The 26956-nt window shown below is 45.9% G+C and overlaps 1 protein-coding gene across 1 annotated transcript in view; it reads left to right on the forward strand.

Annotated features, from left to right (window-relative positions):
- LOC147623395 (protein CORTICAL MICROTUBULE DISORDERING 2-like) overlaps positions 1–26956 on the forward strand; it is a 40196-nt gene that overhangs the window by 2721 nt on the left and 10519 nt on the right. The gene's annotated exons all lie outside the window — the stretch shown is intronic.

Below are 26956 nucleotides of genomic sequence, written 5' to 3' on the forward strand. Positions count from 1 at the left end.
TATCTGCAATTATCCTTATGTTGAGAATTATATTCAGAGACTTTAGGCTCTTACAGGGTCGAGTACATTAGCCATCTTCACAAGAGACCTGTTCTTCCGCTCTACCATGCCATTTTGGTGCGTATGTGTAGGAAGCAATCAACTACCTCCGAATACCATGCTGCTTGCAAAACTTGTCAAACTCTGTTGAGGTGTACTCACCACCTCTATCAGACCTTAAAACTTTGGTTTTGTACTCAGATTGATTTTCCACTTCAGCCTTCCATTCTCTACACACATTTAAAGCATCACTTTTTCTTTTAAGAAAATACACCCAAGTTTTTTTTGGAGAAGTCATCAATGAACAAAAGAAAATAAATAGCCCCACTAAGGGACTTTGTTGGATCACGAATGTCGGAATGCACCAACTCTAGGGGTTTCTTGGCTCTTTAAGGTAGCCTCCTTTGGAAAGGCTTCTTTGTGTTGCTTGCCCATCATGCAAGCCTAGCAAACTGCGTCAATTACGCTGACTTTGGGTAGTCCCTGAACCTAAGAGTCAGAGTGAGCCTTCACAAGAGTTGTATAAATCAAATGGCCGAAACTTTCGTGCCACAACCAGCTATCTGCATCCTTGGATTCTGTAAGAAAGGTTGTCAACTTATAGAGTCCATCTTCTTGAACTCCCTATGCAAGGATCTCATCAATGTTCTTATCTTTCACGACCAAAGAGTTTTCATCAAACTCTAACTTGGTCCCCATTTGAGCAATTACACTAACATATAACAAATTTTTGCAAAGATCAGGCACAAATAATTCATCCTTAATGTACCTTTTGTCACCTTTGTCGCTAAAGATTGACATCCTGCCTTTATCTTTGACTGGAACTTTTGTGCTATCCATGATGACGACATTGCCAGGTGACAGGTCTTTGGGAGAAGTCGAATCAGTTCTCCTTGTTGCGCATAAGAGTTGTGGCCCCACTGTCCACAATCCATTGCACCAAAGCAGTAGATAACATGGCCGACTCCTCTACATCTTCTTCAATGTTGATGAAGAGGTCTCGATCGTACTGTCATTTCCAACAATTAGTCTGGATTGAGTTTTGCATCAAATTGATTATGGAAGCAAGAGCCCGGGAATTCCTTCTACCCCAATTCTGAAGTTCACGATCTGGACCTGTTGGTCTTCTTGATGTACCATCTACAACATCCCACACATCATGTGCTATGAGAAGGGTCTTAACCTTCACCTTCCATATGGGATAGTTGGAGGCTGGAGCCATCAAGTTTGGCATTATCTGCCAACAAAGTGAGAGAGTGGCCATTTAATGTAGGAAAATGTCACGTGCATCCTGCACTTGGATGCCATGTAGACATATCTGAACAAGGAGGTGTAGGACATGTAGTGGAAACTGGTCCCATGTGAGCCCAGTCTGTGATGTGTCAGCCAGGGTTCCACTCTATGCGTCTGAGGTCAGGTGTGCATTGTCCTGCACATGAAGCAGTGCGAGTCCGTACTGTGAGTCTCCCTTTGGAGTGATGTCAGATGATTTGTGTATCTGGTTTGCAATTGGATGCCAGACATATGTAGATGCATGTAGGTTTGCATGAAGAGAAGGGGCCAGCCCTTAGGGCTACCCCAAAGCAGAGCCTAAGGCTCTTGCTGAGGGCATGGGGCAGCTTATAGCCACCCCAAGGGGCCAGAAGGGCCCCATGCTGTGCCCACCAGCCTTGGCATGGGCTGGGCAGGCTGTCGGCCAGCCCTAGGGGCTCTGGCCAGGCAGCTGACAGGGCCCAAGGCCCTGGACAGCCTGTCGGCCAGGTGTGGGGCAGCCCACACAGCCAGCACAGGGGCTGCCCAGCAGCCCAGCAGGGGTGCTTGGATGGCCAGCCTTATTCAAAGTGAAACGATGGGTTTTATTAGCATTTAATGCTATTTTTGGCAAGTCGTGGAGATTTGCAGCAGGCCGACTTCTGTATGCTGGTTAGCTAGAAGCTTGAGGAGGTATATAAAGCCCGGCCATAATTCAGGTTTATCATCTCAGTATTCGCAAAGGGTTGCCGCATTCCAAGGGCTAGGACAGCCAAGGGGAGTGCTCCAACCAAGGTGAACATTGTAGGTCAAGATTCAGTCTTTATTTTTCTGATTTTCATCATTCTAATAAAGCAAATACACCATTCGTGGTGGGGCCCCTATAGAGGGTATTTCGGACCCAATATTGTGTCCTCTCTCTCTCTCTCTCTCTCTCTCTCTCTCTCTCTCTCTATTTTCTGCACATCGTCTTTAACATTGTGCGTTATTCTCATCGTGAAAGATTGTTGAATTCTGAGCATTGAAGTTATCGATTCGACCACCACGATGCTTCCGCATGTTACATTGGTATCAGAGCCTTCTTCAAGTGTGAAGATTTAGCTAGAAAAACTAGAAAAAAAGAAAGATTTTTTTTTTCTCCAGTGTGACTCCTATCCCTTGAAGGATAGGCACAAGCTACGTAGGTCATTCCTCAGCCTTAGTGGGTCAGTCAGTCAGTCAAGTCCTTTAACCCACTTGGAGAGAATCATTCATGCATGTAGAGTCAGTAGAAGCCTTAGGGTTTGCATCATCAGAAAGCACTTTGCATCCTGCATAATATGCATTTATATGCCTGTGCATCATTTAGAACATCCCAGAAGCCTTAGGGAATTTACTAGGATTTATCTGGTATTTTTTCCATATTTTTTGGTATTTATTTAGCATTTATTGTCATTTATAAATATAAACTTTATTAAATAAATGACCAGCCAACTTGACCAACCTCTAGTTAGTATAAATAGGCTTGCATAGGGCTTAGTTTCTCATTCAGTCTTCAGTGTGCTAAGAGCTTTCCTCCTCAGCCCTAGGAGTTCCCTTGCCTTCAGCACTAGACTAGTCTCATCCAGCCCTTGGAGTGCTTGAGTTTGCTTCAGCCAACCTTGGTTCTCCAACGCATGCATCTTCTACAGCCCTACAGCCATAAGCGCATCAGATCAGTCCCAAATCAGCATAAGATACCTGCGTTTTCTGCATGTGAACAGCCGCCTGCTTTCAGCATCTATTCAGGCCAGTATTCAGCTTGCGTTTTCTGTCCAGCATCAGCATTCAGCAAGCGTTTCAGTCCAGCCTCAGTTCCACGCCAGAAAACAGCCATTCAGCCCTGCGTTTGCAGATTTCCAGCAGCCCCTTTCATGCGTTTTCAGTCCCACTGCAGTTTACATCAGTAATCAGCATCATCCAGTCATACACCAGCCCTCTGGTGAAGGTAACATAGCATTCATAAGCATTTACAGCATTCTAACATAGCTTAGAACAGTCCACCATCTTCTTTTCTTGGCCTCAGGTGTGCAGCCCTTCCTCATGCCCTTGGGAAGAGTGCATAGGCTCGAGATTAGTTCATCGAGGTGTTTCTACAGCGTGTACAGTTCAGCCAAGCTCCGATCCTCCGAGATCTTGCGTTTGGCTTATCTACAGTCCACAGTCATTCTTTCTTGTTCTTCCGCCCACAGCAGACACCATAGCTCTTCTTAGAGCTCAGAACCAGCTGCTCATGGCTTGGAGGCAGCAACAGCACGTCCTTCTCCACCTCCAGCAGCACCCGACTACATCTCCCTCTTCTTTCAGATGGAACAACAAAGGAGAGAGGATGAGGCCTGAAGGAAAAGAGAAAAAGCTGAAAGACGGGACTATGAGGAAGCCCAACGCAGGATCGACGAAGACCTGCGTCAGGCTGAACTCGCCGCTCGAGAACACCAATGTGAGCTTGATCGAGAACGTATGTTACCCGAGCACCAATGGGAAAAGGAGGCCATACACTTGAGGTATCAGCAGCTCTCCTCAGTCTCCCTAGTCATAAGTGTCACCAGCCAGCAGTCCGCAGCAGCATCAAACACCATCATTCGCAGTCAACCAAAATTCAGTAAGTATGATGGTAAGTGTGATCATTCATCAGTTAATCAATTTATTCATCAGTTTAATGCTCATTTTCCATTAGCTAGGATCACAAACCCTCAAGACAAAATCCACTTAGCGGCTCCCCATCTCACGGGTGAGGCAATCACTTGTTGGTGGCAGCATTGGTCTAGTATTCATACAGACCAGGCCACAAGTGTCACAACCTTTGACTGGGACATCTTTGTCCATGACCTGAAGACCAGATTTCTCCCGCCCCAGTACATGACCGGTCTGAAAGACGAGTTCTATGGACTCAGACAGAACGGATCCCCAGTGCTTCAGTTTTCCAGTAAGGTTATTACTTTAGCACATCAGTTAGGATTATCTAAGCAGGCTAAGATGGAGCAATTCATTCGTGGATTGGACTCTAACATTCGGTTCACAGTTCGTAACTTTGAACCAAGTACATATGACCGGGCTCTGACTCTCGCTCAGAATGAAGAAATGAAGATGAACGAAGGCAAGCCCAAGCAGTCATCTCCGTCCAGTACCAAACCCCAACAGGGGAAGGGTAATTCGTCTGCTAAAGACACTAAGACAGACAACAGTCCTAACTCTAGTTCAGGGGGTAAGGAATCCAAGCCTAAGAAGACCCCTGAGGAAAAGGCTTAAGCAGGCATCACTGGAGGCTATCTTCCTCCAGAGGAGCAAAGACAGTATTAGTCAGAAAACAAATGTTTTTTGTGTCATACTATTGGGCATGGTAAGAAGGATTGTCCAAAAAGACAAGCGGAGCAACCCTCCAAAGAGCCTTCTGCCACAGTTGCCGCAGTATCCCCCGCTCCTCCAGACCTGCCTGCTACCACCAATGCGGTTCAGATCTTACCTTCTATGCATTCCATGCCATCCATGGTACTTGATGCTAAGCAGGAGGGTGAGGCAACAACCACAGAGAAAGCCTGATCCGAGCTTATGGCTCTGCCAAGGGCCGACAGTTCATAATCCTTTTTGACATGGGCAGTTCTGAGGACGCCATCTCTCCCCAGTTGGCTACCAACATGAGCTGTACCTTAGTGCCCTATCATTTGGAGGTAGATGGGTTTACACTTGGTCTCCGCACCCACATATCTCAACAGGCACAACAGTTTTCTTTTCAAGTTCAAAAGGCCTCATTCCAACGAGATTTCATTGTCTCTCCTCTTTTGGGATGTGACATGATCTTAGGAATCCAGTGGTTTCGTCAGTATGAACCTATTCCCAATTGGAGGCAGGACACCTTTATTATTTTTAAAGGTTTTCCTGAGCCTGTCATGATTCGGGAGGATAGGAGCATTCTTGGCGTTCCTATGATTTCTCATCTCCAGGCCCGACGAGCTATGTGCAAGGGAGCAGAAGGAGCATTAATTTATGCTCAGACAGCTACTATCTCATCAATAACTGTTGTCTCATCATCTTCAGTCCCTCAGTTAGCAGATCTCCTTTCTCATTCAGACATTTTTAAGGATGATCTCCTACCCAGTATCCCACAGTTAGCAGAACCTCCTAGCAAGTTTCCCTCTTGTCTTTCCAAGACTTTCAAGGGCAAGCTAGAACAGCAATCAGTTCTCAAACATTTGAAACATGTTCCTTATGGACACATTTTCACAGTCACCACAGACCACCAAGCACTTAAGTGGCTCTCGACGATGCCAAGTGCCCAGTGGAGTGCTCAACACACTAGATAGGGTCAGCTCTTCCAACAAGTTGGAGGAATGATTAAGTACAGGTTGTGGGGAGAAAACCAGAATTAGGGTTAGAGTTCATTCATGGGAGACATACACAGAGAAGCACAAGGGAGAGAGAGAGAGAGAGAGAGTTGTGGGGATAAGTCAACTCATGAGGCATGAGTGTGTGACTCCCCTATCACACATGTATATTGCACTAGTACACATAGTGCACTTAGTACATTAAAAGTACTAAGTGTACTATGTACTATAACTTATGGGCTTGTACACACTATAAGGGTGGGCATAACGCCTTTACCCCAACAACAAAACCAGAATTAGGGTTAGAGTTCATTCATGGGAGACATACACAGAGAAGCACAAGGGAGAGAGAGAGAGAGAGAGTTGTGGGGATAAGTCAACTCATGAGGCATGAGTGTGTGACTCCCCTATCACACATGTATATTGCACTAGTACACATAGTGCACTTAGTACATTAAAAGTACTAAGTGTACTATGTACTATAACTTATGGGCTTGTACACACTATAAGGGTGGGCATAACGCCTTTACCCCAACAACCTCCCACTTAAAGGCAAAGTGCCCTTAAGTAAAGGAAAAGAAAAAATCAGCATGTACATGATAATATACAAGGCCATATCAAGGCTTAAACTGGCCTCATCCAATGCCCATCAAGTGTCTGCAATGAGCAAACCGCTCCGGAGGCAAACTCTTTGTCAACAGATCAGCCGGGTTGTCATCCGTGTGAATCTTAACAAGCTGAATTTGCTTGTTCTCTATCACCTCTCTGATGAAGTGATACTTCACATCCACATGCTTCGTCTTTGCATGAAAAACAGGGTTCTTTGCCAACTGAATGGCACTCTGACTGTCACAATGCAACAATGGAATATCCCCTGTATAGCCCAAATCAACCACTAACCGAGATAGCCATAATGCCTCCTTGCAAGCCTCTGTGGCTGCAATATACTCGGCCTCTGTAGTAGATAAGGCAGTGCACTTCTGCATCCTGGATATCCACACAGCACCTCCTGTGAATGTAAATACATAACCGGTAGTAGACTTCCGGTTATCTGGATGACCGGCATAATCCGAATCCGTGTAACCATGCACTAATGCATCCTGTTTGCCAAAGCAAATGCACATATCCTGTGTGCCCTTCAGGTATCTCATGACACCTTTCACTGCTTCCCAATGCTTCTTGCCAGGGTTGGCCATGTATCTAGAAACCACTCCCACTGCAAATGCAATGTCAGGCCTAGTAGCAACCATGGCATACATGAGACTGCCACAAGCTGAAGCATACGGAATCTTGGCCATATCAGCCCTGTCTCTATCTGACTGTGGGCTGTCCATAGCACTGAGTTTCACATATGGAGGCAAAGGAGTACTAGCCTTCTTCCCCCCGTCCATATTGAACCTCTGCAAGACTTTGCCAATGTATTCCTTCTGAGACAAATACAACACATGCTGATTTCTGTCCCGAAGTATCCGCATACCCAAGATGTGATTTGCATCACCCAAATCCTTCATATCAAAGGTTTGATGCAGCCTCTGCTTCAAGGTATCCATCTCTTTACGAGATTTCCCGGCAATCAACATATCATCAACATACAAGATGAGGATCAATAGACTGCCATCCAAAGCTTTCTTGGTGTACAAGCAGTGATCTATGTCACTTCTCCTGAATTTCTGTGATTTCATGAATGTATCAAATTTATGATACCATTCTCTTGGTGCCTGTTTGAGCCCATAAAGACTCTTTTTCAGCTTGCATACAAGCTTCTCCTTTCCACTCACTGCATAACCCTCTGGCTGCTGCATATATATCTCCTCATGGAGATCACCGTGAAGAAAAGCAGTCTTCACATCCATCTGAATTAAGTCCAGATCATCATGTGCAACCAAAGCTAACACAGCTCTAAGTGTGGTCATTTTGACCACTGGAGAGAAGATCTCATCAAAGTCCACACCATATTCCTGCTTGAAGCCCTTAGCCACTAACCTGGCTTTGTATCTTGGCTTTGCATCTGGTGCAACTTTGAGCCTGTAAACCCACTTGCATGGCAAAACCTTCTTGCCTGCAGGCAAATGCACCAACTTCCATGTTCCATTTTTATGCAGAGAATCCATCTCTGACTTCATGGCACGCTCCCAAAGAGCCTTGTCTGCCCTCTGTAAAGCCTCCTTGTAACATGAGGGCTCCCCACAGTCAGTAAGCATCAAGTAGTCAACCCCTGGAACAAACCTGTCAGGGGCTCTGGAGGGTCTTGTGGACCTCCGTACCCAATGACCATCATTTGCAGGTTGCTGTCCAGCCTGCATATCACCCATTGGTGGCTCCTGTTCCATGCCATAAGGCTGAAAAATCATGCCCGGTATCTCCTCTAACTGTGGTATATCCATAGGGATATCTTCTGCCATCTCTGGCTGTCCATTTGGACCATTTTCAGCACCATTTAAGGGCTGGTTTTCCTGCTGTAATGGCTGATTTACAGCCCTTTGTTGTTGTCCATGATGTCCATCATCATCAAAGATGACTCTGCCAGGCTCCTGTTGCCTTGCAGGCTCCTTATACATGCATGTTTCATCAAAAATGACATCATTGCTGCGTATGATCTTTCTATTCATGGGATCCCAAAGTCTATACCCCATTTCACCTTTGTCACCATATCCTAGGAATATGCATTTGTGAGACTTAGGATCAAGTTTGGTGCGCATTTCCCTGCGTATGTGCACGTACGCAACGCAACCAAACACTCTCAAGTGCTTGTATGACGGAGGCTTCCCTGTCCATACTTCTTCTGGCACTTTCCCACCAAGCCTCGTGTTAGGTGACCTATTTATAAGGTGAGCGGCTGTCATAACAGCTTCAGCCCAAAAACCATGAGGTAATGCAGCATGTGACAACATAGAACGGACCTTCTCCTGTATGGTCCTGTTCATCCTCTCTGCTATCCCGTTTTGTGGAGGATCATAAGGAGTAGAGAGCTCCCTCTTGATGCCTTTAGCATCACAAAAGTCCTGAAACTGTTTGGACATGTACTCTCCACCATTGTCGGAACGCAAAGCCTTCAGTGTTTTGCCAGTTTGATTCCCAACATGAGCAACAAACTTCTGAAACACTGAGAATGTATCACTCTTCAAACGAAGAGGATAAACCCACACCTTGCGTGTGGCATCATCTATAAAAGACACAAAGTATTTTGCCCCTCCCAAAGAAAGCTGAGGCATCTCACATACATCTGTATGCACAAGCTCTAACTGAGCATCTTTCTGTCCAAGAGCTTTCTTGTGGGGGCACTGTAGTTGCCTACCATGTATACAATGCTCACAAAATTGAAAACTTGAAAACTTTAGAGAAGGCAAGTAACCCAAACGAGACAATTGCTTCATTCCCTTGACACTCATGTGTCCCAACCGGCTATGCCACATAGAGATTTCCGGCAGCTCGGTTGCATTTACATTAGCATGGTGACAAACACCTGCATGCATAAAGTAAAGAGTGTCCACCTTAGAGCCTCTGGCAACAACCAGTGAACCCTTACAAATCTTCCACTTTCCACTACCAAATGTGGTAACATAATCAGCATCATCAAGCTGTCCAGTAGAAAGCAGATTCTTCTTGATCTCAGGCACATGCCTGACATCATGGAGCATAAGCTGTGAGCCATCTGAAAACACAAGCCTCACATCACCTCTGCCAAGAATCTTGCATGCATGGTTATCACCCAAATAAACCACTCCTTCATTGCCAGCAGTGTACCTGACAAACAAGTCTCTGCAACCTGTGACATGAAAGGAGGCACCTGAATCAATGATCCATGAGTGCATACCATGACCACCTGTAAGAAGTGAATGGGCATCAAGTGAAGACGTAAAGAGGACCTCATCCTCACTGCCACCTGCATGTGACACATTGATTTCTTCAATCTTGACTCCACTTTTGCCCTTTGGCTTTACATCTTTGGCTTCATCCTTGTCTTTGTCTTTGCCCTTTCCCTTTTCCTTTTGATCATTTTTCCATTTGTAGCATTGCTTTTTAATGTGTCCCTTCTTGCCACAATAATAGCATTCCAAGTCCTTTTTGGAGCGGGACTTGCTCCTTCCCCTTTCTTGGGTTTTCCCCCTTTGCTGGGATCTCCCACGTGCATTCATTGCATTGGACTTGCCAACAGAGTTGTTTTTCCTATTCATCTCTTCTTGAAGAAGAGCACCCTCAACATCTGCATATGACAGCATAGCATGCGAATTGCTAGTGGCTGTCCTGAATGTGTCCCAACTCTCTGGCAAAGTGCATAACAGAAAAGTGGCTTTGAACTCATCGTCCATTGCCAGCTTTTGATTGATAACTTGGCTGACAATACCATTAAACTCATTGAGATGGGCTGTCATAGACGCCCCTTCCTTCATCTGAAGACCTATGAGTTTCTTCAACCAATACACTTTGCTTGAGGCACTTTGTTGGGCATACAAGTCCTGCAATCTCTGCCACATTCCCCAAGCTGTCTTCTCTTCACGAATGCTGAAAAGTAATGAGTCTGACACAGACAACATGATAGTAGATCTTGCCAGCTCATCCATATCTTCCCACTCTTCAGCAGTAAGAGAAGCGGGCATCACACCCTGTTGGGGTAAAGGCGTTATGCCCACCCTTATAGTGTGTACAAGCCCATAAGTTATAGTACATAGTACACTTAGTACTTTTAATGTACTAAGTGCACTATGTGTACTAGTGCAATATACATGTGTGATAGGGGAGTCACACACTCATGCTTTTTCATGAGTTGACTTATCCCCACAACTCTCTCTCTCTCTCTCTCCCTTGCTTCTCTGTGTATGTCTCCCATGAATGAACTCTAACCCTAATTCAGGTTTCTCCCCATCAACTGGTATCAGAGCCATTCGGTGGAAGCAGCATTCACAGGCTGGGCGAGCTCGTGGCACAAGGCAGCATTCGCAGGCTGGGCGAGTTGGTGGCCACAAGGCGTGTCAGGCGCCTACTGCAACCAAGGCGTGTGAGGCGTGTCAGATACGTAAGGCAGCATAGCGAAGGGAGCCCGTCGACGGCGCATAGCCAGGCATAGACGTAATCCAATCGGGCGTTGAAGGGCAGGCGCAGGTGGAGAAGAAGATAGGCGAACGTCGAGCGTGGAGCACTGGCAGCGAAGGCTAGTAGGCCCCGGCGCCCGTCAACTCGCGTAGCCAACAACCGTTCGTCACCTAGCGTTGATTCTTGGTGCCTGTTTACACAGCCATCATAAGCGAAGGCGAAGCTGGAGGCGACGTCGGTGGCGGGTGTCCATACTCAGGCGATGAACCAGTCGCTCGCAGGTAGTCGAGCACACGCTATGAGTCAGCACACGCTATGAGTCAGCACACGCAGGCGAAGGCGGACAGCCACCCGACTCCACTTGGTAAGCGATCACCATGTCTAAGGCAAGACGAATCGCTTCTCTCTGTGCTGGGGACACACAGACTGTTTGGGCCACCTGAAAACGCTCGCTTAGACTGGCACCAATACAATCTCAGAAGAAAGCACCAGCATTAGAAGTGCCCCCCCCACCTGAAAAGAAGCCTGACGAGCAGCACCATCAACAGCAAAATCGACGCCCTCCTTTCCTGCAACAAAAAATCAGAAATTACAAGGTATTTGCCTCAATTTTTTTTTGGGATTTGCAATTGAGCAAGTACAATCAACAATTGAGCAGGTACAGGTGCCCAATTGCTCAATTTTTGAGCAAAATTGGCAAAATCGGGTGACATTGGTCACAATCAGGATAAATTTGCAGGAAATTGGTCAAATCAGGATCAATTTGCAGGAAATTGGATGTCGAAATTTGGGGCTTTTGATGTAATTGTGCAATTAAGCACTCATACATGCTGTATGATGTGAAAAATCGCACATTTGGGCAAAATTGCAGCAAATTGCAGTGCAAATCAAGGGGCTTTTGTGCCGATTTGGTTGATTTGCATACAGGCAATCGCATTTGATGCTGTGGATAATGTGCTGATGCCTTACAAGCACTCAATGTGCCTGTAAATCAAGGGGCTTTCATGTATTTGATGTATATGTGGCCAGGGGGAAGCATCGTGAACACTCTGGATGCCTTCATGTGCGTCAATGTACCATGCATGATCATAAATTGATCTCAAATCAAGGGGCTTTTCAAGTTTGTATGTTTGTTGAGCTTGGCAAAGCAGCAGGCAAGACATTTATGCCTTGAATCCTCAAAAATCAGCTTGCAGTCAAGGGGCTTTTGCCCAATTTCTGTTCGGGACTGTTGTATGCAGTGTACGGGACTGTAAAAGTCTGATTTTTACTCATTTGGACAGCCAGGAGTGCATTTATTGCTACTATACCTGCTGGTACAGATTTGGCACAGCTTTGTGCAAGTTTTGGCATGGCTGTACACTGTTTTGAGTGACCAAAAGGTTCAATTTCAGCTGCTGAATTTGCCGGGACAGGTATGGTACATCATTGGTGAGCACTTGGTACTGCTGTACAGTACTTTGGAAGAGCAAAAGAGCACATTTAAGGTGCTGTCCAAAATCTGCAGCAACCAGATTTTGGTGTTTTCATCACAAAAAGTGGGAGAAAAGTTGCATTCTTGCTTCCGCAGTGGGAGATAAAGCTTGGGAGAATATTTGTAAGCACTTTGTGTGCTTTGGGTGCAGTGTTTGCACATCTTTTGGTGCAGTGTTTGCACATTTGCAGGGAGTCAGGCATTACAGGTTGCATTTTGCTATGGCAACCACAGGTGAGAGCTCTTCATTGCTTCACATCAAGAAGCTTGAAGGCTCGCATAACTATGATATTTGGCAAACCCAGTGCTACAATGTGTTGCTCCAGAAAAAGTAGCACAAGCCTATCAAACAAAGGGGTTTGATGCCCGCTTCTCTTACAGCTGAAGAGTGGGAAGATATGGATGAGCTGGCAAGATCTACTATCATGTTGTCTGTGTCAGACTCATTACTTTTCAGCATTCGTGAAGAGAAGACAGCTTGGGGAATGTGGCAGAGATTGCAGGACTTGTATGCCCAACAAAGTGCCTCAAGCAAAGTGTATTGGTTGAAGAAACTCATAGGTCTTCAAATGAAGGAAGGGGCTTCTATGACAGCCCATCTCAATGAGTTTAATGGTATTGTCAGCCAAGTCATTAATCAAAAGTTGGCAATGGACGATGAGTTCAAAGCCACTTTTTTGTTATGCACTTTGCCAGAGAGTTGGGACACATTCAGGACAGCCACTAGCAATTCGAATGCTATGCTGTCATATGCAGATGTTGAGGGTGCTCTTCTTCAAGAAGAGATGAACAGGAAAAACAACTCTGTTGGAAAGTCCAATGCAATGAATGCACGTGGGAGATCCCAGCAAAGGGGGAAAAGCCAAGAAAGGGGAAGGAGCAAGTCTCGCTCCAAAAAGGATTTGGAATGCCATTATTGTGGCAAGAAGGGACACATCAAAAAACAATGCTACAAATGGAAAAATGATCAAAAAGAAAAGGGAAAAGGCAAAGACAAAGAGAAGGATGAAGCCAAAGATGTAAAGCCAAAGGGCAAAAGTGGAGTCAAGATTGAAGAAATCAATGTGTCACATCATTGATTCAGGTGCCTCCTTTCATGTCACAGGTTGCAGAGACTTGTTTGTCAGGTACACTACTGGCAATGAAGGAGTGGTTTATTTGGGTGATAACCATGCATGCAAAATTCTTGGCAGAGGTGATGTGAGGCTTGTATTTTCAGATGGCTCACAGCTTATGCTCCATGATGTCAGGCATGTGCCTGAGATCAAGAAGAATCTGCTTTCTACTGGACAGCTTGATGATGCTGATTATGTTACCACATTTGGTAGTGGAAAGTGGAAGATTAGTAAGGGCTCACTGGTTGTTGCCAGAGGCTCTAAGGTGGACACTCTTTATTTTATGCATGCAGGTGTTTGTCACCATGCTAATGTAAATGCAACCGAGCTGCCGGAAATTTCTATGTGGCATAGCCGGTTGGGACACATGAGTGTCAAAGGAATGGAGCAATTGTCTCGTTTGGGTTACTTGCCTTCTCTAAAGTTTTCAAGTTTTCAATTTTGTGAGCATTGTATATATGGTAGGCAACTACAGTGCCCCCACAAGAAAGCTCTTGGACAGAAAGATGCTCAGTTAGAGCTTGTGCATACAGATGTATGTGAGATGCCTCAGCTTTCTTTGGGAGGGGCAAAATATTTTGTGTCTTTTATTGATGATGCCACACGCAAGGTGTGGGTTTATCCTCTTCGTTTGAAGAGTGATACATTCTCAGTGTTTGAGAAGTTTGTTGCTCTTGTTGAGAATCAAACTGGCAAAACACTGAAGGCTTTGCGTTCCGACAATGGTGGAGAGTACATGTCGAAACAGTTTCAGGACTTTTGTGATGCTAAAGGCATCAAGAGGGAGCTCTCTACTCCTTATGATCCTCCACAAAACGGGACAGCAGAGAGGATGAACAGGACCATACAGGAGAAGGTCCGTTCTATGTTGTCACATGCTGCATTACCTCATGGTTTTTGGGCTGAAGCTATTATGACAGCCGTTCACCTTATAAACAGGTCACCTAACACGAGGCTTGGTGGGAAAGTGCCAGAAGAAGTATGGACAGGGAAGCCTCCGTCATACAAGCACTTGAGAGTGTTTGGTTGCGTTGCGTACGTGCACATACGCAGGGAAATGCGCACCAAACTTGATCCTAAGTCTCATAAATGCATATTCCTAGGATATGGTGACAGAGGTGAAATGGGGTATAGACTTTGGGATCCCATGAATAGAAAGATCATACGCAGCAATGATGTCATTTTTGATGAAACATGCATGTATAAGGAGCCTGCAAGGCAACAGGAGCCTGGCAGAGTCATCTTTGATGATGATGGACATCATGGACAACAACAAAGGGTTGTAAATCAGCCATTACAGCAGGAAAACCAGCCCTTAAATGGTGCTGAAAATGGTCCAAATGGACAGCCAGAGATGGCAGAAGATATCCCTATGGATATACCACAGTTGAAGGAGATACCTGGCATGATATTTCAGCCTTATGGCATGGAACAGGAGCCACCAATGGGTGATATGCAGGCTGGACAGCAACCTGCAAATGATGGTCATTGGGTACGGAGGTCCACAAGACCCTCCAGAGCCCCTGACAGGTTTGTTCCAGGGGTTGACTACTTGATGCTTACTGACTGTGGGGAGCCCTCATGTTATAAAGAGGCTTTACAGAGGGTAGACAAGGCTCTATGGGAGCGTGCCATGAAGTCAGAGATGGATTCTCTGCATAAAAATGGAACTTGGAAGTTGGTGCCTTTGCCTGCAGGCAAGAAGGTTTTGCCATGCAAGTGGGTATACAGGCTCAAAGTTGCACCAGATGCAAAGCCAAGATACAAAGCCAGGTTAGTGGCTAAGGGCTTTAAGCAGGAATATGGTGTGGACTTTGAGGAGATCTTCTCTCCAGTGGTCAAAATGACCACACTTAGAGCTGTATTAGCTTTGGTTGCACATGATGATCTGGACTTGATTCAGATGGATGTGAAGACTGCTTTTCTTCACGGTGATCTCCATGAGGAGAAATATATGCAGCAGCCAGAGGGTTATGCAGTGAGTGGAAAGGAGAAGCTTGTATGCAAGCTGAAAAAGAGTCTTTATGGGCTCAAACAGGCACCAAGGGAATGGTATCATAAATTTGATACATTCATGAAATCTCAGAAATTCAGGAGAAGTGACATAGATCACTGCTTGTACACCAAGAAAGCTTTGGATGGCAGTCTCTTGATTCTCATTTTGTATGTTGATGATATGTTGATTGCCGGGAAATCTCGTAAAGAGATGGATGCCTTGAAGCAGAGGCTGCATGAGACCTTTGATATGAAGGATCTGGGTGATGCAAATCACATCTTGGGTATGCGGATACTTCGGGACAGAAATCAGCATGTGTTGTATTTGTCTCAGAAGGAATACATTGGCAAAGTCTTGCAGAGGTTCAATATGGACGGGGGGAAGAAAGCTAGTACTCCTTTGCCTCCATATGTGAAACTCAGTGCTATGGACAGCCCACAGTCGGATAGTGACAGGGCTGATATGGCCAAGATTCCGTATGCTTCAGCTTGTGGCAGTCTCATGTATGCCATGGTTGCTACTAGGCCGGACATTGCATTTGCAGTGGGAGTGGTTTCTAGATACATGGCCAACCCTGACAAGAAGCATTGGGAAGCAGTGAAAGGTGTCATGAGATACCTGAAGGGCACACAAAATTTGTGCATTTGCTTTGGCAAACAGGATGCATTAGTGCATGGTTACACGGATTCGGATTATGCCGGTCATCCAGATAACCGGAAGTCTACTACCGGTTATGTATTTACATTCACAGGAGGTGCTGTGTCATGGATATCCAGGATGCAGAAGTGCATTGCCTTATCTACTACAGAGGCCGAGTATATTGCAGCCACAGAGGCTTGCAAGGAGGCATTATGGCTATCTCGGTTAGTGGTTGATTTGGGTTATACAGGGGATATTCCATTGTTGCATTGTGACAGTCAGAGTGCCATTCAGTTGGCAAAGAACCCTGTTTTTCATGCAAAGACGAAGCATGTGGATGTGAAGTATCACTTCATCAGAGAGGTGATAGAGAACAAGCAAATTCAGCTTGTTAAGATTCATACGGATGACAACCCGGCTGATCTGTTGACGAAGAGTTTGCCTCCAGAGCGGTTTGCTCATTGCAGACACTTGATGGGCATTGGATGAGGCCAGTTTCAGCCTTGATATGGCCTTGTATATTATCATGTACATGCTGATTTTTTCTTTTCCTTCATTTAAGGGCACTTTGCCTTTAAGTGGGAGGTTGTTGGGGTAAAGGCGTTATGCCCACCCTTATAGTGTGTACAAGCCCATAAGTTATAGTACATAGTACACTTAGTACTTTTAATGTACTAAGTGCACTATGTGTACTAGTGCAATATACATGTGTGATAGGGGAGTCACACACTCATGCTTTTTCATGAGTTGACTTATCCCCACAACTCTCTCTCTCTCTCTCTCCCTTGCTTCTCTGTGTATGTCTCCCATGAATGAACTCTAACCCTAATTCAGGTTTCTCCCCATCACACCCCTTTCTTTGATAGGCTTGTGCTGCTTTTTCTGGAGCAACACATTGTAGCACTGGGTTTGCCAAATATCATAATTATGCGAGCCTTCAAGCTTCTTGATGTGAAGCAATGAAGAGCTCTCACCTGTGGTTGCCATAGCAATATGCAACCTTTAATGCCTGACTCCCTGCAAATGTGCAAACACTGCACCCAAGATGTGCAAACACTGCACCCAAAGCACACAAAGTGCTCACAAATGTTCTCCCAAGCTTTATCTCCCACTGCGGAAGCACGAATGCAACTTTTCTCCCACTTTATGTGATGAAAACACCAAAATCTGGTTGCTGCAGATTTTGGACAGCACCTTAAATGTGCTCTTTTGCCCTTCCAAAGTACTGTACAGCAGTACTAAGTGCTCACCTGTAATGTACCAAACCTGTACCGGCAAGTACAGCAGCTGAAATTGAACCTTTTGGTCACTCAAAACAGTGTACAGCCATGCCAAAACATGCACAAAGCTGTGCCAAATCTGTACCAGCAGGTACAGTAGCAATAAATGCTCTCCTGGCTGTCCAAATGAGTGAAAATCAGACTTTTACAGTCCTGTATACTGTATACAACAGTCCCGAACAGAAATTGGGCAAAAGCCCCTTGATTGCAAGCTGATTTTTGAGGATTCAAGGCATAAATGTCTTGCCTGCTGCTTTGCCAAGCTCAACAAGCATACAAACTTGAAAAGCCCCTTGATTTAAGATCAATTTCTGATCATACATGGTACATTGACGCACATGAAGGCATCCAGAGTGTTCACGATGCTTCCCCCTGGCCACATATACATCCAATACATGAAAGCCCCTTGATTTACAGGCACATTGAGTGCTTGTAAGGCATCAGCACATTATCCACAGCATCAAATGCGATCGCCTGCATGCAAATCAACCAAATCGGCACAAAAGCCCCTTGATTTGCACTGCAATTTGCTGCAATTTTGCCCAAATGTGCGATTTTTCACATCATACAGCATGTATGAGTGCTTAATTGCACAATTACATCAAAAGCCCCAAATTTCGACATGCAATTTCCTGCAAATTGATCCTGATTTGACAAATTTCCTGCAAATTTATCCTGATTGTGACCAATGTCACCCAATTTTGCCAATTTTGCTCAAAAAATTGAGCAATTGGGCACCTGTACCTGCTCAATTGATTTAATTGATAAGAAATTCGCAAAAATTAGAGGCAAATACCTATGATATTCTGAATTTCTCTGAGATTTGCAGATTGATTTCTGTTTTGCAGGAGGGGGGCGTGGTATTTGGACTGCCTGCAATACGGATTCTGCTGCTGCTGCTGTGCTGTACGGCGGCGCCTGGCTGTTGCTGCACGTTGCTTTGCAGGCGCTGGCTGCGCCTAGTGCTGCTGCTGCTGCTGCTGTGGGCGCTGCTGCTCTGGCTGTGCTGGCTGCATGGCAGCCCAGTTGGGCAGCAGCTAGGGTAACGCTGGCTGCCTGGGCAGCACTACAGGCTGGTTAGCGCTGCAGTTTGGGCAGCGATCAGCATTGAATGGGCTGCAATTGCAAAACGGGACAGGTCCGTTCTGTTCCGCCCGTCAGCCTGTCCGCCCAGCACTTCGCCTAGCGTTTCTTCTCGCTGCTTACGCTCAGTCGGCTGCAACGCCTCAAGGTGGCGAACACACGTAACTGGGCGAAGGCAACACGCCTACATGGCTGGAAGAGGGGCAACGTCGCGTGTGTTCGCCATGTTCGCCTGAGTTCGCACAGCCGGCGCCTTGTTCGCCTGAGGTCGACGCTTAGCGCTGGCGCCTTCGCCTGCGTGTGATGCAACGCCCGCCACCTAATGGATAGCACTACACGTATTCGCCAAGCCTGCCGTTGACGCCTACTGTTGACGCCTACTGTTCGACTGCTGTATTACGCCTTGTAGCGCTTCATGCCGACTGGACATCCTGAAAGCACAGCTTCTTTGCAGCAGCGTGGCAAGCTGCCATGAACACGCTAAGGCTCTCACCAAGGCTATTTGTACTGCAGGAAACCTGCTCCGCCTGCGTGTACACTCCCAAGCCAGTCACTTGCTGCTAGCTCTGATACCAGTTGTGGGGAGAAAACCAGAATTAGGGTTAGAGTTCATTCATGGGAGACATACACAGAGAAGCACAAGGGAGAGAGAGAGAGAGAGAGTTGTGGGGATAAGTCAACTCATGAGGCATGAGTGTGTGACTCCCCTATCACACATGTATATTGCACTAGTACACATAGTGCACTTAGTACATTAAAAGTACTAAGTGTACTATGTACTATAACTTATGGGCTTGTACACACTATAAGGGTGGGCATAACGCCTTTACCCCAACACAGGTCAGCATAACCCAGTAGTAGCAGATGTTCTTAGTAGAAAGACCAGCATCCCAACCAGTCATTAGGAGTCTACCATTCTCAACATCTCTGGAAAAGACTTAGAAGATCAGTATGTCGATTCCGCAGAGTTTGGTACTCAACCCAGTTTGGCCCTCAATTTTGAGCCTGGCCATCATTAACTTCACAGACAGGCATGTAAGTTTAGACGAGATATCCACTTCAAGGAAGGGGATTGGGTAGTGCATCATGAAACAAAGATTGAAACAAGTGGGCAAACATTGTCCCAAGCTTTCATTCCATAGTTTTGGCCCTTTTCCAATAGTCAAAAAGTTAAGTGATGTCTCCATGAAGTTAAAATTGCCTACCAGTTGGACAATGCATGATGTTTTCCATGTTTCTTGGCTAAAACCATATGTTGGTCCAGAAGTGTTTGATGTTTCAGATGAACAGCAGCCAGACGTGGTAGACGAAGCAGAAGTTATTGAGCCTGAGCAGATCCTTATTCACCGATGGAAGCATGGTTCCGGTCGGCGGATACGTCAGTTCTATACAAAATTCCGAGATCGAGGCACCCATGAAGCCGTATGGCTAGACGAGGAGTTCTTCCAGGAGGACCCCCACTTGTTGGCAGACTACTTGGAAGCCATGAACTTGCCGCCAAGCTAAGCAGGAGGGAATGTCACATGCACTTTGCAAGTGTATGGTGACAAGATGGCTCATCATCAGCAGTGCAGCAGTTGTACAATATTAGAACCCAATAGGATGATAATTGTCGTACGCCGTGACCCCATTGTACATCCTCAGTCCAGGATAAGTCAGGCACGAGCTACGTAGGTCATTCCTCAGCCTTAGCGGGTCACTCAGTTAGTCAAGTCCCTTAACCCACTTGGAGAGAATCATTCATGCATGTAGAGTCAGTAGAAGCCTTAGGGTTTGCATCAGAAAGCACTCTGCATCCTGCATAATATGCATTCATATGCATGTGCATCATTTAGAACATCCCAGAAGCCTTAGGGAATTTACTAGGATTTATCTGGTATTTTTTTCATATTTTTTGGTATTTATTTAGCATTTATTTATAAATATAAACTTTATTAAATAAATGACCAGCCAACTTGACCAACCTCTAGTTAGTATAAATAGGCTTGCATAGGGCTTAGTTTCTCATTCAGTCTTCAGTGTGCTAAGAGCTTTCCTCCTCAGCCCTAGGAGTTCCCTTGCCTTCAGCACTAGACTAGTCTCATCCAGCCCTTGGAGTGCTCGAGTTTGCTTCAGCCAACCTTGGTTCTCCAACGCATGCGTCTTCTGCAGCCCTACAGCCATAAGCGCATCAGATCAGCCCCAAATCAGCATAAGATACCTGCGTTTTCTGCATGTGAACAGCCGCCTGCTTTCAGCATCTATTCAAGCCAGTATTCACCTTGCGTTTTCTGTCCAGCATCAGTATTCAGCAAGCGTTTCAGTCCAGCCTCAGTTCCACGCCAGAAAACAGCCATTCAGTCCTGTGTTTGCAGATTTCCAGCAGCCCCTTTCATGCGTTTTCAGTCCCAATCAGCATCATCCAGTCATACACCAGCCCTCTGGTGAAGGTAACATAGCATTCATAAGCATTTACAGCATTCTAACATAGCTTAGAACAGTCCACCATCTTCTTTTCTTAGCCTCAAGTGTGCAGCCCTTCCTCATGTCCTTGGGAAGAGTGCATAGGCTTGAGATCAGTTCATCGAGGTGTTTCTACAGCCGTGTACGGTTCAGCCAAGCTCCGATCCTCCGAGATCTTGCGTTTGGCTTATCTACAGTCCACAGTCATTCTCTCTAAAGAAATAAAGCAAATACTATCTCGTTATCGGGATAGGGGACCCTTCAGTGGGTAATTCGGGACCCAATCTGGTGTACAATTCTCATATCTCTCTCTCATATCTCTTTAAAGTTTGAAGTATTAAAGTGGATTGCTAAACTCACGAAACTCAGGATACAGAAGACGGTGTGAGCATTTGTGTGACAGGATCTTCCAATACAAAGACTTCCGCTGCATATCACATCATGGCTACCAATGCAAAGTCTCTCGACAAATTCAATGGCCAAGGTTTTCACACTTGGCAGACCAAAGTCAAAGGACATCTCATGAAAAAAAATCTTTGGGCATTAGTTAAACCAACAGATGGGGAAGATGGTGTGTCCACTAGAGCTGTCATAGCCACAAATCAAGCATGGGATGAACAAGCCCTAGGTATCATTATCACTGCACTAGATGATAATTATATTCATTACATTGATGATTGTGACACTGCATCTAAAGCTTAGGACACTCTAGAGAAAACCTTTGGAGCATGGGCAAAGCACTCTAAAATAAGTCTAAAAATGCAATTATATGGGCTTTATAAAGAGTATAATGAAGCTATTGCATCTTTTGTAAACAAGTTGAAAAGGATCATCACTCAACTTGTGTATGTAAAAGTCCTTGTGCCTGATAAGGATGCTATAGCCATCTTGTTTAAAGCAATGCCTATCGAATACAACAACATTGTGACTGTGCTCAAAGAGCTTTAAGAACCAATTCTTTCCTTGGAGAGTACAATCAATTCAATACAGGAGGAGGAGAAAAAGCCGAACTTCAACAATAATCCACTTCGGGAGGAGCATATGCTGTCACCAACAACAACAAGAAGTGTGCTACTTATGGAAGAACCAACCATCTCACAAAGGATTGCTTTATTAATAACCCTTGTGTGCATTGTGGTAAAACAACCATCCACCACACAAATGTTATTTTAAAGACAAAAACAAGAAGAGTAAAGAAAAAGTCAATCTTGCCAGTGCTGAAGAAAGTAATTTTGTTGGTCCTGATTTTGATGATGAATCCTATGCTTTCTAGTTCACTCTTTCTTTTTGGGTTCTAAAACCTTGTCTTTTATCTTACATGACCTTGATTGTATTATGGAGAAGAGTACACACACCCAATGTCATTAAGGGGGGACTATCTTATTCTTGTATCAAGGAAGATTACTAGGTATAAGTCCATGTATTGAGTGAAATATTTGGCTTAAGGGGGGTGTTAGAAATAATGCAATAATTTCTCCTAAGCTATATCACATAGGATAAAATATATTAGAATCACCTCCTTTGCTAGCCACTTGTGATTATGCTACCTCATCAATGATGTCATCGAAAAATGTATCAAGTCACATAGTGTGTACCTCTCATGGCTATATAAGCACTATGTACAAGCTCATTTGTATCAATGCAATCAAGTGTATTTTCATTATGAATGGATTACTTTTGTTTCCTCCTCAATTTTATCAGTTCTTGACCTGAAGCGGTAGTTTCTTACTGCCCCATTACCTTAAGTGACTTGAAGACGAGTTTAGGGGAGCGTGTCAAAACGTGCAACTAGTCCTTCAGTTTGCCACTAAAATTTCAAACTTATGTTTGCAGTTGGGCTTATCTGACAAGGACAAGAAAGGGCAGTTCCTTTATGGCCTTGATACGCAAATCGAGTGGGAGGTGCGTATGTTTAGGCTAGCCACCTTCGCAGACGCACTCTTGCTTGTGCAGAGTGCCGAAATAAAGCACAATGGCAGAAAGCCCAAGACTTCTCAGCCTGCCACTCCCAAGGCAACTGCCTTGGGGGAAAAACGCCAAAACCAGACGGGGTCTTCCCGGGGACAAAGCATGGAAGCCTGTGGCTCCAAGAACTTGACCAATGTGCCCAAGCTTACTCCATACTAGAAAGCTCAGGCAGGCAAGACCGGTAGCAAATTGAGTGCTGAGGAGACAACTCAATACAAGGAGGATAGGTGTTTCTTTTGTCAAATAAAAGGACACACTTCTAGGTGTCAGAATACGCAGCAGAGATGATTACAAAATCTGGAAACACGAGCAAGCACAATGCAGAAAATAGACATCACAAGAGAAGGAGAGAGATAGGCGTGTAACTCTGCTCTATATACACAAGATCCCGAAAATACAAGGCACAAAATGACAAGGGACTGTGGTGCCATTTTATATGGCCCCAATACTGCAGTCGGCCTGCTCATGGGACAGCCGACATGCTCTATATCTCCACGACCAGCATAAACATCAATCGGCTAGCTGCAAGGGGAGTCGGCCAGCATCAGAGGTGTCCATGACTTGTCACATACAGTCGGCCACCTCTAGCAAACACACAGATGCAGTCGGCCAAGATCAAGGTCCTCCTGCCACCACAGGACTGCCACCCAAGCCACATAAAAAATAGGAAAAATGGAAAAAAATACGAGGAGTGAGGAAAAATGAGAAAACACCTACAAGGGCGGGCACACCCACAACAGAGGCCTTGGTAAATAGGTATAGACAGGAGATGACTTCTAACATCCCCTCTCAGCTCCTGGCTATGGAACCATCCCCAGGGAGCTGGAGTGCCACCGGAGCAACGCCTCAGATAGCGACTGCGTGAAGAGGTCCACTGCACTGTCCTCCATCGAACAGAACTCTAGCAAGATGTCATCAGCAACGATCTTTTCACGAACAAAGTGCCTCTGGATGACCAAGGATTCCACTAGTGGAAACCCAATCCTGCCAAGTAACCTCTGCAACCTCACCACCTCACAAGCAGCACCACAAGCAGCCCGGTACTCTGCCACTGTCGACGACAAGGCAATAGATGATTGCCTCTTACTGCTCCATAAAACTGCTCCTGAGCCGGAAGTAGATCTCCTCGTGTTCGGATCTTCTCCCCAATCTGAGTCACTCCAACCGTAGAGTCGGACTCCATCCATCAATCTCTCTCCTGTGTAAAAGAATCCAAGATCCTTCGCATGCTGCAGAAACCACAAGATATGCAATCCTGCCTCCCAAAGACTCATTTGCAACCATGAGCTCAACAGCCTCATCAGGAAGCTCCCGTCCAATCTGGTATCCATCAACCAAATCAATGAACCATTTTGCTTCCGAGTCAAAGAGGCACCATGCTGCTCACAAGGATCAACAACTGTTACGGTGGGATGCCAAGTCCTGGAAACCTGCTGAAGACCACTCAAGGCCTTCGGAAGCCTGTAACCAACCCCACTGAATCCGGAACCACAAAGCCTGGAGAATGTGTAACACCCATCTCCTTCTGTAAGTAATCAACTGCCACCTGCCTGGCTTTCCAATAGGTCCCTGTGGAAAGAACTGCCTCAGCTAACAGGAGGTTCTTTGTCCTGAATACTATGAGACATCAGAGTATAAGTTACTTGTAAAGTTTCCTCTGACTAACGAATACAAGAACTACCAACATCTGTACTGGAAAGTTCCTGCCTACTGCTGCCATCAACTGGCAAGCTATCCACCATCTGGTCCCGGAAAGCCTGCACCTGCAGTGTATCCACACTTAAGTGGCCATTACCAGACTGCCACTCATCACAAAACTGAGGACCTGGGGGAGAGAGTGCTGAAAGCTTGTAAACTCCATTCTCCACTCCGCCTTCCCAAACTACTTGGTCTGTTGCCTTGTCCCGGAGAGCAACAAAATGCTCATCAAACTCCACCCGTACGCCAGTCTTGCAAACGTGATGCACTGACAATAGATGAAAACCAAGTGACGGAACATACAACACCTGGGAGGAATGCTTCCCCCCTCTGCCATTGGGAATTATCTCCAACTTGCCCTCACTATGAACTGGGATAGTGGATGTATCCCCAGTAAGAATGTGACCAAAATACCTGCAGAGATCTTGTAAATCTGAACGGAAAGGAGTCATGTGCCTGGAAGCACCACTGTCTAGAATCTCGAGTATCCGTAGCGGCGAGTCTCCCTGCCTGAAGAAAATGAAACATCGGTGTCCATCACCTCCAGGTGCACAAAAGCTGGAGTCTTCATGATTGCTGCTGAGGAGTCTTCACCCTTCTCGGTGTTCCGCTTGGGACACTGCCTCCAATAGTGGCCTTTCTCGCCACAATCATTACAGGTTCTCTCTGCCTTTAGTTTCTCGCGGTCTAAGTCGGACATCTTCTCAGAAGACTTCTCCCATGAAGCCTTCCCTTTGCCCTTGTTGTTATCCCGGTCTTTTGACCGTTGGGTAGTTAAGGCCTCCAAACCTCCACCCTGAGGAGGGTTCGTGAATCGTTCCTCCTGGTCCAAGACCATGGGCACAAGCTCCTCCCATGTAATTGTGCTGAGCCTGCCACCGGTAATCAAAGACGAGTAGAATGCTGAGTAATGAGAGGGAAAATGCGACAGCAACGTTATGGCCATGTCCTCCGATGGTATCTCCTTCCCAGCCTGAAAAACTTCCTGCTGAAGAGCCTGTAGCTTGTTAATGTGCTCCCGCATCGTCAATGACTTTGTAGGACTCATAACCCGCATCTGTACTTCCAAGGAAATCCTCTTCATGGGTGATACCCTGTTATAAAGAGAAGCCAAATGCTGCCATATACCTCTGCCCAGCGTCATATGCTTGATATGATTGATTACCTGCGGTGTGCAGTTGAGGAAGATGAATGAACGGACCTTGGCGGTGACACGATCCCACAACTGTGCATGTGCCTCCCGGTCCTTACAAATCAATGGTAACTCCCCTTCCTCTACCTCCGGCCGTGGAACCCCAACAACGATGAAATCAGCAAGGTCGTATGACTCCAGAACAGATTCCATCATAACCTTCCATATGCCGTAGTTGTTCCCGTCCAACTGATGGTCCATCGGGAATGTGGGGAGTGTTGGGATCTTCACATGCTTCTCAGCCATCTCTAATAATTCTGCCATTTCGGGCATGTAACTGAAAAAGGGAGGGTGGGTGGGAACAAAGAAGAACTTACACTTGCAAGTGGCTGTCCAGCAAATCAGCTCGCCGTCCTCTTGCTTCTCCTCTTCTCGAACAGTCCCGAACAGTCCACCAATCAGCAACGTAACAGTCCCTCTCTTGCTCACACAACTCCCGAGAACTATCAAGAGCCTAGGGCTCTGATACCATGTCAGAATACACAGCGGAGATGATGACAAAATCTGGAAACACGAGAGCAAGCACAGTGCAGAAAATAGACATCACAAGAGGAGGAGAGAGATAGGCGTGTAACTCTACTCTATATACACAAAATCCCGGAAATACAAGACACAAAATCACAAGGGGCTGTGGGGCCATTTTATATGGCCCCAATACTGCAGTCGGCTTGCTCATGGGACAGCTGACAGGCTCTATATCTCCACGACCAGCATAAACACCAGTTGGCCAGCTGCAGGGGGTGTCGGCCAGCATTAGAGGTGTCCATGACCTGTCACATATAGTCGGCCACCTCCAGCAAACACACAGATGCAATCGGCCAAGATCAAGGTCCTCCTGCCACCACAGGACTGCCACCAAAGCCACAGAAAAAATAGGAAAAGTGGGGGAAAAATATGGGGAGTGAGGAAAAATGAGAAAACACCTAAAAGGGCGGGCACACCCACAACAGAGACCGTGGTAAATAGGTATAGACAGGAGATGACTTCTAACACTAGGGAGTGTCCTAAGAAGATTACCACTCCATAGACAACCACCCTAGTCTCCACGGCTTCCGTGGTGAGCCCAGCTTCCACACAGACCCTAGCGGTTGCCCCTAGTTTCTCGGATCCCAATGCTTCGGTTGGTGCAATCGTTAGTTGGGAGCTCGAAGATAAGAAGAAGGGCATCCATGACCAGGAGTATGAGCGTAACGAATTGCTCAAGACCTTTGGCTACATAGGTGGCCAGAGAGTCGTCGTCTTATTTGACAGCAACAGCATGGAGGATGCGGTCACGGAATAGACTGCTTGGCGAGCCCATTTTGTTTGACTTTAGTGGACAAGAAAGTTGAGGGTTTTAGCACAAGCACGACGATGAGCATTAAGTTTGAAGCGCAGAGTGCTAAGTTAGTCATTCAGGGCATAGAGT

This window comes from Cibotium barometz, chromosome 27, assembly GCF_041138505.1.
Source record: "Cibotium barometz isolate CiBa-2024 chromosome 27, ASM4113850v1, whole genome shotgun sequence".
NCBI classification, from domain to species: Eukaryota; Viridiplantae; Streptophyta; class Polypodiopsida; order Cyatheales; family Cibotiaceae; genus Cibotium; species Cibotium barometz.